The sequence below is a fragment of the Sycon ciliatum genome (assembly GCF_964019385.1).
Source record: "Sycon ciliatum chromosome 5 unlocalized genomic scaffold, ocSycCili1.1 SUPER_5_unloc_1, whole genome shotgun sequence".
NCBI lineage: Eukaryota > Metazoa > Porifera > Calcarea > Leucosolenida > Sycettidae > Sycon > Sycon ciliatum.
This window is the reverse complement of record NW_027044462.1, coordinates 316,335-328,342: the sequence shown is the minus strand read 5'-3', so window position 1 is coordinate 328,342 and position 12,008 is coordinate 316,335. Positions and strand designations below refer to the sequence as shown.

Genomic DNA, 12,008 nt, shown 5'->3' with positions numbered 1-12,008 from the left:
GATCGCCGGGTCCAAACAGACGGCCTATCGGACTTGCCTAGCGGTGCTATGCAGAGCAAGGCATCACTGGTTTTCCATTTCAGACCGAGGACTGAATCTCCGGCCTCTGGATCGCACGGGATTTCGTTGCCTCGCCACTTGCGTAACCCCATGCCAGCATCTGTAAGCACACGCACGCTTAACTCTTGCATCTCCTTGGCTTCCGAGGCATTTGAGACACTAGAGACCAAATCGTCAACGTAGAAACTCGTGAGCAAGAGATCAATACGATCTCGCTCTTTGGGTGCAGACAGCATCCGTAGCTCCTTCAAGTGATGCTGTATCACCGCAGTAAGCATGTATGGCGAGCAGTTTACGGCAAATGGCAGTTTCGTTAGCCTCCAGGTTAACAGTTCATCGCTGTCGCTTCGACCAGGCCACAAGACACGCAGGTACGGGCGGTCTTCGGGATTAACCGCGACCATGAAGAAAGCCGTGCGGATGGCCGCTTGTAGCGCGCTCTTATATTCACGGAACCTTAAAGGGGAAGTGCATCGATTTTTCAAGTAGGGCTCAGATGAAAGACAATTGGATATCGGTTCCGATGGTATATCTCTCGCTTGCGTACGGTAAGGGACACTTGCCATATCGCCGATTTCCCGATACCGTTTCCATGGCGCCTACAGGTGATGACGCACATTCTGCTTAGCTCCGTGAGAGAGAAGGTCGATCACTGCAGAATTGTGTCATTTTCAGTTGTCTTCTTGTATTCACGAAGTGAAAGAAGTACTGTGTTCAATGCTGTTAGTGCCGGAGCAGTGTTTATTAGTAGTCCACTCCGTTGTGTACTGGGACGTGACACCGACAGGGGAAAGCTAGAGTGCGGAGACGTTAGCTGGCAAGCGAAAATCGTGACGAACCAAGTGCTGAAATCTTGGTTGGGACAAATCAAACGTTCAGCATTTACCTCAACCAAGGACCATGCCGTTTGCTCTTTCCACTTCCTGAAGATGGATGCGCTGCCTGCTGTAGACTCTCCTATCTCTCGTAACATCTTCTGAAGCCAGGTGAGACGACGAGTAGCGGAGATTAGCGAACGAAATAATGTCGTATGTTTTTAATTTTTTGCTTAACATTTCTCAGCTGCATGTACAAGTGTAGGTCAGCCATGACTCGAGACAGGAAGGACCATTTGCTTTGTAGGCGTGAACAAACGCTGCATATGCAGCTTGGGGCTGTGACGAAGCAATAGTGCTGAGCGACATCACCTCCTCTACCCAGGATTGAACCTTGCGCTACATAAAGCAGCGGGAGTATTCTGCTGAGCCAAGCGCGGCTCCCAGATGCCGACATCCATCTGTGCGGATGTCGATTCCAGTTCCAGCAAATATGCTGGTGGCCTCATCCAGAACCTGGGGCTTGACAAGGAGGACAGACTTGGTCGGGTTCAGGAAATAGACGTATGATGGACCTCTCTCGTTGAGGCGATCCCACCAAATTCGTACTGCTTGCAACTTGCCTCCTGCGGCAGAATCATCCGCAAACCAAGACTGCTTGGCACCGTCTGTTGCTGCTTCTTCGATGAGGGGGAGAACACTAAGGGCGTACATCGCCATAGCAACCGGGTCGCCTTTGGTGGTACCTTCGCTGGAATTGATACACTCACCGCCCACGAACAGATTGGCCGGCTCTCTGTATGTGTTGAGGACTGTCGGAGCTAAGGACGGGCAGGTGTGTTGGATGTTCCGCATGCATACTTCTCTGTTCAGACAATTGAACGCATTAGTTGCATCAGCCAGTAGGATGGCTTCCGTGTCCTCCAGCTGATGGAGGTCATTCATGGCGTGAATGGCTGCTTCCACACCTCCGTCTTGGCCGGCACATAGTTGGAGACTTCCGGCTGCACGTTGAATTTCGTCATTCGTGATGGAGAGGATGGCTTTCTCCATGATCCGGCGAAGGACCTCACATGCGTCGCCAGTTGTCGGCGGCGACTCCCGAGGGACCTGCAGCACCATGGGTATTGAGCGCTGCCCGTAGCACCACTTGTCGTGTTAGTGCCTCGAATTAGATGGGATGGGGTGGGGTAGGTGGGACACCACGCATCACCGCTTGGGCGTGTGGCGGCGCAGCCTCCGGATGCTTGTCCTTGAGGATGTCGAGGACTGTCCTCTCACCAATTCTGTCGTCCAGGTGCAGCATTCCTCCTGAATCTCCACCGCTCAGTTGGTCCAATGCGGCATGAAGCTTGCCCTTAGTTACTAGAGATGCAAACTGCTGTGCTGGGTCCGGCTGTCTACGGCTCTGTTGTTGCTGGTGCTTGCTGAGTTGGTCATGGATAGTTTGGCACTCGTGCAGAAGCTCCTTCAGCTTCCCCTCTTTCCACACATCCATCCTGCGTTGCAAGCAAGTTGCGGTAGAAGAGGAGGGGTTGCCAAACGGCTTCTGCAGAAGTAGGATCTGATAGACCATAGCTATCATCAGGGCACATCCCGCGTAGGCGCAATGCTGCCCAAAGCATACCAAATATCTGCTCAGCTGCGCGATAAACTCCCGCCCCGTTTTCCCATGCGGCACTAGGAAAGCGTTCGGCCGGTAGTGGACGGCTATGTCGTATACTTCCGCTACCATGGTCAGTGTCTGCTCTGAAGTCAGCTCGCCGAGGCTGAAGTGTGTCCTTTTCGTTGGAAGGAAATCTGGCAGTACGGTAGCTGCGATGCTGGGGACTTGCTCTGGGCCGTCCGCGTGTTTGCCAGTGCCAGTGGGCTGTGTGAAGGTCAGGTTCGCTAGTAGGTCGACCTCGTCTGTGGTCGGCTCGACATGTTCCTGAGTTCGCGGTGGATCGGCGAGGGCATTCTCTTGCTCTTCCAAAACGTCCCAAACCAACTGCTGCGAAGCTGATATTTGAGCTTCATTGGGCCTAGTTTCTGCGGCGCTGGTGGCGGACGGCTCATGCCTCGAGGCCTCCAGGCATTGCTGCAGGAGCTCTGTGGCGCGGTCGTGAGCGTCACCTCCACGTTCCACTCCATGCTGGCAGTTCAAACTGCCGCACTCGTACTCTGCAGCTGCTGGTACGGCATTTCCGACGGTTTGATGTTCCGGGTGTACGGTATCGGCTGTGTTCTTGCACTTCTCCTTTTTTCCAGGTGTGCAGTTGATACAATGGCGGTTCTCTTTGTAGCAAGAACAGCTTTTACGGCAGGTCGCATTCCCAGTGCAAGGGCAGCACCGACGTCCGTGCGGACCTGGACCCTTCGCGTTGCTGTTAGTTGCCATCGGCATCAGCGCACCATCGTGGTCACTGAACTCACTGCAACCCTCTGAAAAGTGGGGAAACCACGGAGCTTGAAAAAACCTAACCGACCCTCGGTGTTGTGAACCCTCTGGTTCTCTTAAGTATCAGGAACGAACGACCCCACACGGCACGAGGACAACTATTTATTCTCAACAGTATATTTCACTTCCATCGACTAATAACAATGAACAATGAATGAACAACTGAAACAACTAACAATGAATAACACTAAAACCACCAGGTAGTTATAGCGTGAAAATGACAGCGTATATGAGAAAAGCATACACATACCACATACAAGAACAGCGCACACAGCAAACCGCACATAGTGTATGTAGCGTATACTACGTCGTAATCATCAGCGACAGCGGTACGGCGGAGTCAGAATACAACTGCATTGGAACGAACACAATTTCACAAGCGAGAAGGCCTTTCACTCTCGAGAACTTGTGGTTTCACAACATTCTCCCCACCAAAGGGCTTCTCACCGCCGTACAACAACTCACAAGTCAAACGATTTGGGACTTACTACGCGTCATCTTCTGCTGCGGTGGTGGCCATGGTAGAATATCACTAATGCCCACCAATTCAGAAAACTCGACATCGCGAAGCTTGCCGCTGTGGACTGTCGCACACGACACTGTCACCGATCCACTTCGACATGGGGCAGACGCTGGACCAGACAACACACAACCGATAATGTCATAAAGCTCGAAGATGTGGGCTGTCACACACGACATGGTCACCGGTACACTGCCTCGACCCGGGGCGGGCGCGGAATCCGAGGACACACTTCGGATCTCTGTGTTCCACCCAGTCTCGCCGCTTACTTCTTCCGTGCTAACCAGTAGTATCGCCCTTCTCATTTTCTCGGCTTCTACGCCTTGCGTTTCTAAGTCTTGCGCCTCTAACTCTTGCGCCTCTAACTCTTGCGCCTCCAACTCTTGCGCCTCCAACTCTTGCGCCTCCAACTCTTGCGCCTCCAACTCTTGCGCCTCCAACTCTTCCGCCTCCAACTCTTCCGCCTCCAACTCTTGCGCCTCCAACTCTTGCGCCTCTACGTCTTGCGCCTCTACGTCTTGCGCCTCTACGTCTTGCGCCTTTACGTCGTTTGGCCGAGACTCCAGCTGCTTCTGAGCGTCTCCGACCGATGTCGCCATGCTCTGTACCGACGCAGTGGGCCTTGGATCTGATCCTCCCACTGGCTTCAAGTTGTTGTTGTTGTTGTGTTTATTTTAATTCGCAAACCAAACGGGCAGATCTGCCCAATGAAAAGGTGGCGAATGCAGATAGAAAGCAGTAATAAATGAAATTGGGGACTGATGTAATTAGGATAGAGGTGGAGAAAAACTAAGCCAGCTGATCATCAAACAGGACGTCTGGTACTCTAGGTACTAAGGCCAGTAAGTGTGTGCGGGATCATGCTGGCGCGGAACTGGCGGAGCGTGGAGATGGCACGTACATCGCTGGGTAATGTGTTCCACAGCTGGGCGCCCCGGAACACAAGGCAACCCTTGGCGAACCTGGTGGAAACTGGCGGTTGGCGCAGACCCATGGTGGAGTGCAACCTAGTTGGGCCAGCTGCCGAAGGAACTAGGAGGGCTTGCAGTTCAGAACTTGCGTGCTCATTCCGAGACCTCCAGACCAGAACGATGAACTTCTGCCTGAATATCTCGGATACTCTGTAGGTGTCCAATTGCAGCAGGAGGGTACGCGCGGAGGTGTGATGCGAGAGTCCGAAAACCGCCCTTGCCGCCCGATTCTGCATGACTTGTAGCCGATCCAATTGGTTGGCAGTAAGAAGCGGGGAAAACGCATTGGATCCGTACATCAGGTCAGACATGATGATCGCTTTAAAGTAGAGAACTCGGCTCTGATGAGTCAAGCAGCGACGCAACCTCCATAGTGCTCCGATCCTCTGGGCCAGTCGAGCGGTGCAGCGATCAACATGGGGCGTCCATGACAGATCCGAGTCGAGGAGCACTCCAAGATACCTGGCCGCAGTAACGACAGGAATCGGCGTTTCATGACAGTTTACATTGATCGTATGCTGGGGCTGCTGAGGCTGCCTGTTGGGGTATACAGGGATCACGTGGCTCTTGGCTGCATTCAAAATGAGACCACGGGTCTGCAACCAGTCAGCAAGTGCAGAAACCGAGGCCGATAGCGTAGCAGATACCGTGTCCAGGGATGTGCTGCTGCTGATCAGCGCAATGTCATCGGCAAATTGAACTGTTGAAGACTGGTTAGCTATGGTTGGAACTTCGCGGGTGTAGATACTGAAAAGGATCGGTCCTAGAACAGAACCTTGTGGCACGCCACAGGATGGTGCAGAAATGGCACTCTGATCCCGTCCAATACAGATACGCTGAGTACGGCCCGACAGATAGGCGGAAAACCACTTTAGGGCTGTCCCTGTTATGCCGATATCGAATAGGTCCTGGAGTAGCCGTTCATGACGAACCTTGTCGAATGCCTTTGACATATCTAGAAGGCATATGCCAGTACACAAACGCTTGTCCCGTGCACTAAGAATACGATTTAGCATAAGTACCAGGGCATCCTCCGTTGAGTGGCCTGCGCGGAATGCAAACTGAGTCGTGGGGAGGGTACCAGATATGTCCAGAAACTGGGCTAGCTTCTTTTGTACGACTTTCTCCAAGAGTTTTGATAATATGGGAAGTAGGGACACTGGACGGAAGTTAGTGGGAATAGACGGGTCCCCGGCTTTGAACAGCGGGATAACGTGTGCGAGTTTGAAGGCTGTGGGGACAGTGCCATTGACAAGCGAGGCATTAAACAACGTGGCCACGGACGCAGCTAGGATATCGGCACAGCACTTCAGAAGGTGACCAGGTATCCCGTCGCTTCCTGTTGCTTTGGCAGGATTGATTTGTCGGAGAAGCCGTTCTACTTCGCCAAAAGACACTTGGGGCAATTCTGACATTGCAGTCTGAGGCTGTGGACCTTGCGGTAGCGGGATGCTGTGAGGACGGGCATTGTCTGTTACTACTGCCTGGAAGACTGACGAAACTTCTTCAATGGGGCAAGTAGGCTCCACACGTACTCTCTTCCTGTTCGTAACGGAGTTTATGACGTTCCAGAGCTTACGCGGGTTCTGACTGGACGCGGCACATTGCGCTCGGAAGAAATCATTGCGCTTTCGGCGATAGGCATTTCTGGCGCTTGAGCGTGCTTGCTTGAACTGTACGTGAAGCTTCTGGTTTCCCTTATCGCGTAGCCACCGTCGGTGTAGCTAGTTTTTACGTTGGTTGAGCTTGTGGAGCTCTCTGTCGGACCAGGGCGGATGGGATTTGCGGTTGGAGGATACATAGCGGATGGGTGCATGCTTGTCCACGACAGCCAAGAACTTGGTATGCCACGACGCCCACATGGTGTCCACATCCCGCGTGTTAGTAAAATCATCCAGCCCTGCGGAGCTGACATCCCGACGAAATTCACAGAGGTTCACCGACCGAGTATTTCTCTGAGCTCGGACCCGCTCTACTGCCTGAGGTGACACGCTGCGAGAAACCTGAAGGTGCAGGTTAGCCTCAATCCCAAAGTGGTCGCTAATGGTCAAAGGCAGGACGTGGCACTCACTGATGTCTTGACTAGCTGAAAGAATGAGATCGATAGTTGTACCTGATGGGCACGCCGGTGAGATACGAGTCGGAGCATGAACGTGATTAGTGAGGCCGTAGCAGTTGCAAAGTTCGAGAAATTTCCGGGCGATAGGACAAGGTGGGTAGGTAAGGGGGTTGAAATGTCGTATCCATACGATTGGCACGTGCCTTTTAGGCCTCTACGGGACAAGTATGCCTTATTTAGTTGTTTTATTATTTATCTATCTCCCGTAAACGGGTTCATAATCGTCTTTATTTTATATTTCCCCACATGGCTCCCGCTCTTTATGCAACAGTTCGTACGCATATTTATTACGGTGATACGCTATTGCATGCGGTACCAGCAATCTCGTGGCGATGGATTTCCATGGCCGCAACTAGATCATATTGCCATCTCCTTGCTTTTCTCTCTCTCTCTTGCCTTCCGCCTTCAGGCGGAAGCTTCGGCTTTCGTCTGTCTTGCCTTGTGCTCTCATATCGTCTCTTGAACCAAGTTAGCTCCTTTTGAAGATGTAAGTCAACCTGAACGCTGGTGTGAGTGTACGTGTCTGTATATGCCTGAGTGTGTGTGTGAGAGTATGTCTAGGTATATGTGTGTGCGTGCGTAAGAGTAATTCTGTTGGTGGACTCTCTCCAAGTGGCCACCACTGCACGGCCTTGTGATGGGAAGGTTTATTAGTAAGTTAGTTCATGTCGACGACCGCAGCCTTGGGGTCTAACCCCGGGGCCGACCGGATACGACATTTGGCGCAGTGAACAGGATCCGACACCTTGTGTGCTGTCAACGAGAGAGACATTGATGAGTATGACATTGTGATGCCCCGGTTGTTCGAATGGACGGGCAGTATGGAGCTTCCGCTGCCCGATCCGCGAATGACCGGACTTCTACGACATCTCAAGGATATCAAGAAGAAGGTATGGTTGTTCTTGGGCTGTTTCTCGTGATCGTAAGTTTGACGAAAATTCCACGTGGCGTCGTAAATCCATTATTTTGGTTTGTGTCACTTGGTATGGACATTCGCATTCTGGAAACAGATGTGGAGCGCCGCCAAGTCAAGGGTTTGATCATGGCGTAAATGGAGAATTTGACCTGTATGACGAAGCTGGCACAGTGGCAGCAGTTTTCCTGCTGTCCTTGTGGTTTGTGTTTTTTTTTTGTGGTTTTGTGTGTTGTGACCTTATGGTTCAGCAGGTGCTGTGAAACTTGCTGTTACCTCCTGCGCTGTCTCAGCAGCTGCTCCTGCTCGTGCAGCTATTGTAGCTGAAGCCATTGCTGTAGGGTTACTACCGCCCCATCGGAGGGAGTGGAATCGACGCCCCTACAGTGCGATCCTCGCTGGTCCCCTGACCTTGTCGGTAAGGAAGAATTGGAAAAATACGCCAGTTTGTATTTGTTGCAAATTGACGCATTTGCAGCGCTTGCTAGCTCTGTGCTTTTGGCTGATTGCAGACTGATTGTTGCTGAGTCCTAGGCCTTGCGAGTTCCCAGAAGAAACCTATGAATTGGCCTCTGGGATGTAGCTGATGCTATTACCGCTCTTTAGAGATCGGATAGCTCTAGTCTAGTGCCGTTGTTCTGCGGGTTCTCAGTTTGTGGGAGTACTTACTCCGAGAGTTGTCATTATTAACAAAAGAAGGGAGGTCGTTTGCATCTGCTTTTGTAGATTTTCTCCGGAAGTGGAACCCTGGGGTTGAAGTCAGTATCTGCAAAAACTTAGACGGCTACAGAAAACAATAGCCTGATCTATGTGTTCTGTCTTCATTGAACATGCGAGTGAGCGTGCGGACATGTTGGTGCCTGGAGCGGTGAATGGATGCCCAGTGGACGCTGTGATTGATACAGGATCCGCCGCTACATTGTTGTCAGAGGATTTTGCCGACCGCCTACCTAAGGAGCTGGAAAAGGAAACCTCTGACCAAGGCACGAAGTTGATTGGCCCCAACGGGCAACCACTAGAAGCCGTGGCGTCAGCAATTGTTCAGTTGGAACTCGGAGATGCAACCTGTTGGCACCGGGTAAGAATTGTTAAGGGGTTGCCGCGTGATTGTATTGTTGGCCGGGACGTATTATCCCACATTCCTTGCACAATTTCTTCGGGACAAGGGCGAATGTTCTTCTCTACCTCTCCCGCCTCAATCGGTACTGTGGGTTCGGATTATGGAGTGTTGAAACTGAAATCTAAAGTGAAAGTCTTTGACCGCCTCTTGAAGGCAGATCTGTGGTTGAAGCCCAGTAAGTGTTTCTTGTTCCGCACAAGTGTTGAGTTCCTGGGCCACATTGTAACCCGGGAGGGGGTTAGGACCGACCCGGGTAAGATCGAGAAAGTCAGAAACTGGCCTACCCCTGAAGCAGTTGGTGAAGTGCGTGGTTTCTTGGGATTCTGTGGGTATTATAGGCGGTTTGCCCAAGATTTTGCCACCATTGCCCGCCCCTTGTACAGCCTGACGAAAACTGGCCAAGTGTTTTTGTGGACTCCTGACTGTGAATCCGCTTTCCTGAATCTGAAGACAGTGTTGACAACCGCCCCAGTACTAGCTTACCCCAGGTTTGGGCAAGATGCATCACCATTTCTGGTAGACGTAGATGCTAGTGGACTAGGGTTAGGAGCAGTGCTGTCTCAGGTTCAGGAAGGTCTGGAACGGCCGATAGCGTATGCTAGTCGACTTCTGGCCGATACAGAAACACGGTACGCATCCACGAAAAAGGAATTGTTGGGTTTGGTGTGGGCTGTGCGACATTTTCGTTGCTACCTGCTTGGTAAACAATTTGTGATTCGTACTGATCATCGTTCTCTAGAACACTTGGCTAATTTCAAAAATCCACCGGCGATTGTGGCTCGCTGGCTGGAATTTTTGTCTGAATTTGAGTTCACCATATTGTACAGGGCAGGTCGATCGCACGCTAACGCTGATGCATTGTCACGCCGCCCTGACGCTTCGGCGACGCTGTTCGTAGGGGCCGTGAACAACGACGTTGGCAACATCCCCACACCCCTCATCCGCCGTTTCAACTGGCCGTGGTCAAGATGGGAAACGGAACAGGAGAAGGACCGAGATCTCGCCCAAGTAGTGTCCTGGCTAGGTATGGACTCTCCGCCTTGCCCACAGGACATGATGGGTAGCAGTCCTGAGGTACGTATTTTGTGGAAAAATCATGAAATGCTGGTTCATCATGAGGGGGTGTTGTGCCGTCGTTGGGAGGACCCTTGCCCGGTAAGCCGTCTATCTTGCAAGTTGTTGTTCCCCGGCATTTACGTTCATTGGTTTTGCAAGAGTATCATGACCAGGGGGGACATACGGGTTCTACACGCCTGCAGAAGAAACTGACGCAACAATTTCACTGGGTAGGCATGAAGAAAGGTGTCTTGGATTGGGTTGCAAGTTGTTCTTCCTGTAGCCAGTTGAAGCGTCCCGTTGGCAGAGGGTCTGGCGCTCCAATGCAGTCTTCCTGGACGGGGTATCCTTTTGAGCGAGTAGCTATGGATTTGATCCCCAATTTGCCGGAGACAGCGGAAGGGAACCGCCATATTTTGGTTGTAGTTGACTATTTCACTAAATGGGTGGAAGCTTTTCCGCTTTCGAGAATGGATGCTTCCACTATTGCTTTGGTGTTTGTTAATGAGTTTGTGTCACGTTTTGGTGCTCCTGATCGGTTGCATACCGATCAGGGCAAAAACTTTGATGGCTCTCTGTTTCGCAGTGTTTGCTTTCTGCTTGGCATAGATAAGACCAGGACAACTGCGTACCATCCACAGAGTGACGGTCTGGTTGAGAGATTCAACCAGACGCTTGAGCGTGGCCTGGCGCACTATGTCTGCCGGAATCATCGAGATTGGGACATCAAGTTGCCAGCCTTCTTGATGGGATACCGCTCGACGCCGCAGACTAGTACCCGCTACAGTCCAAGCTATCTGCTCTTTGGTCGGGAGCTATGCCTACCTCAAGACTTGGCATTTGGATTACCGCCAGGAGCAGCATCCGCAGTAGCGTCCCAGCAGGAATTCGTGAGTGCTCTCCGCCTGACGCCTGGAGGACGCTCATGCGCAGGTTCGGGAGCACTTGGACAACGTGCACCGCTATCAAGCGCATATCCGTGATCATAACGCTAAGGCCGTGTTTGCAGCTGGTGATGCAGTGTGGCTTCTGGTGCCGGCCATTCCGACGGGTACAACCGCCAAGTTTTCTAGACTGTGGCACGGACCGTACCTAGTCGAGGAGAAGCTCTCCGCCGTCACCTACCGCATCAAGCTGTCCGAGCCCACGGCACGTCGGCTGATAGTGCACGTCAACCGGCTGAAAGGTTGTCATCATCGACCGAGTCGGCTGCAGGAGGTTCACGAACAAGATGAGTCGGACCCACCGCAGCCCATGGCATCCACCCTGACTCCGTCCTACCAGCCTGATGCCACTGATGCCGCCGCCCGAGACGAGGAGGACACCGCTCGGGTATTCGACAGTGCTCCGCCAGTTGGCGTGATGGAAAGGCGAACCCCGCGTTCCCGCCATCCACCTCAGCTGTTTGGGAGTCCCGTCTGGCACGAGTAAGGATTTCAGTGGTATTGACTGGATTGGTTGTGGCCAATATTACAGCTAGTCTTTGAACAGTTTTTGATCGGAACTCAAATTGTGACCTGCACTCGTTTAGTTAAATTGTTAGCCATAATCTTAGTTTAATTTATTACGTTACTTATAACACGAGGACGTGTTCTTTTCCGTGTAAGCGGGGGGATATGTCGTATCCATACGATTGGCACGTGCCTTTTAGGCCTCTACGGGACAAGTATGCCTTATTTAGTTGTTTTATTATTTATCTATCTCCCGTAAACGGGTTCATAATCTTCTTTATTTTATACTTCCCCACATGGCTCCCGCAACAGTTCGTACGCATATTTATTACGGTGATACGCTATTGCATGCGGGACCAGCAATCTCGTGGCCATGGACTTCCATGGCCGCAACTAGATCATATTGCCTTCTCCTTGCTTTTCACTCGCTCTCTTGCTTTCCACCTTCAGGCGGAAGTTTCGGCTTCCGTCTCTCTTGCCTTGTGCTTTCAAGATCGGCTCTTGAACTAAGTATCAGTTAGCTCCTTTCAAGATGTGAGTCAA

General features: G+C 51.9%; 1 protein-coding gene across 1 annotated transcript in view; it reads right to left on the bottom strand.

Annotated features, from left to right (window-relative positions):
* Positions 1-12,008, bottom strand: part of LOC135830310 (uncharacterized) — a 71,621-nt gene that overhangs the window by 24,829 nt on the left and 34,784 nt on the right.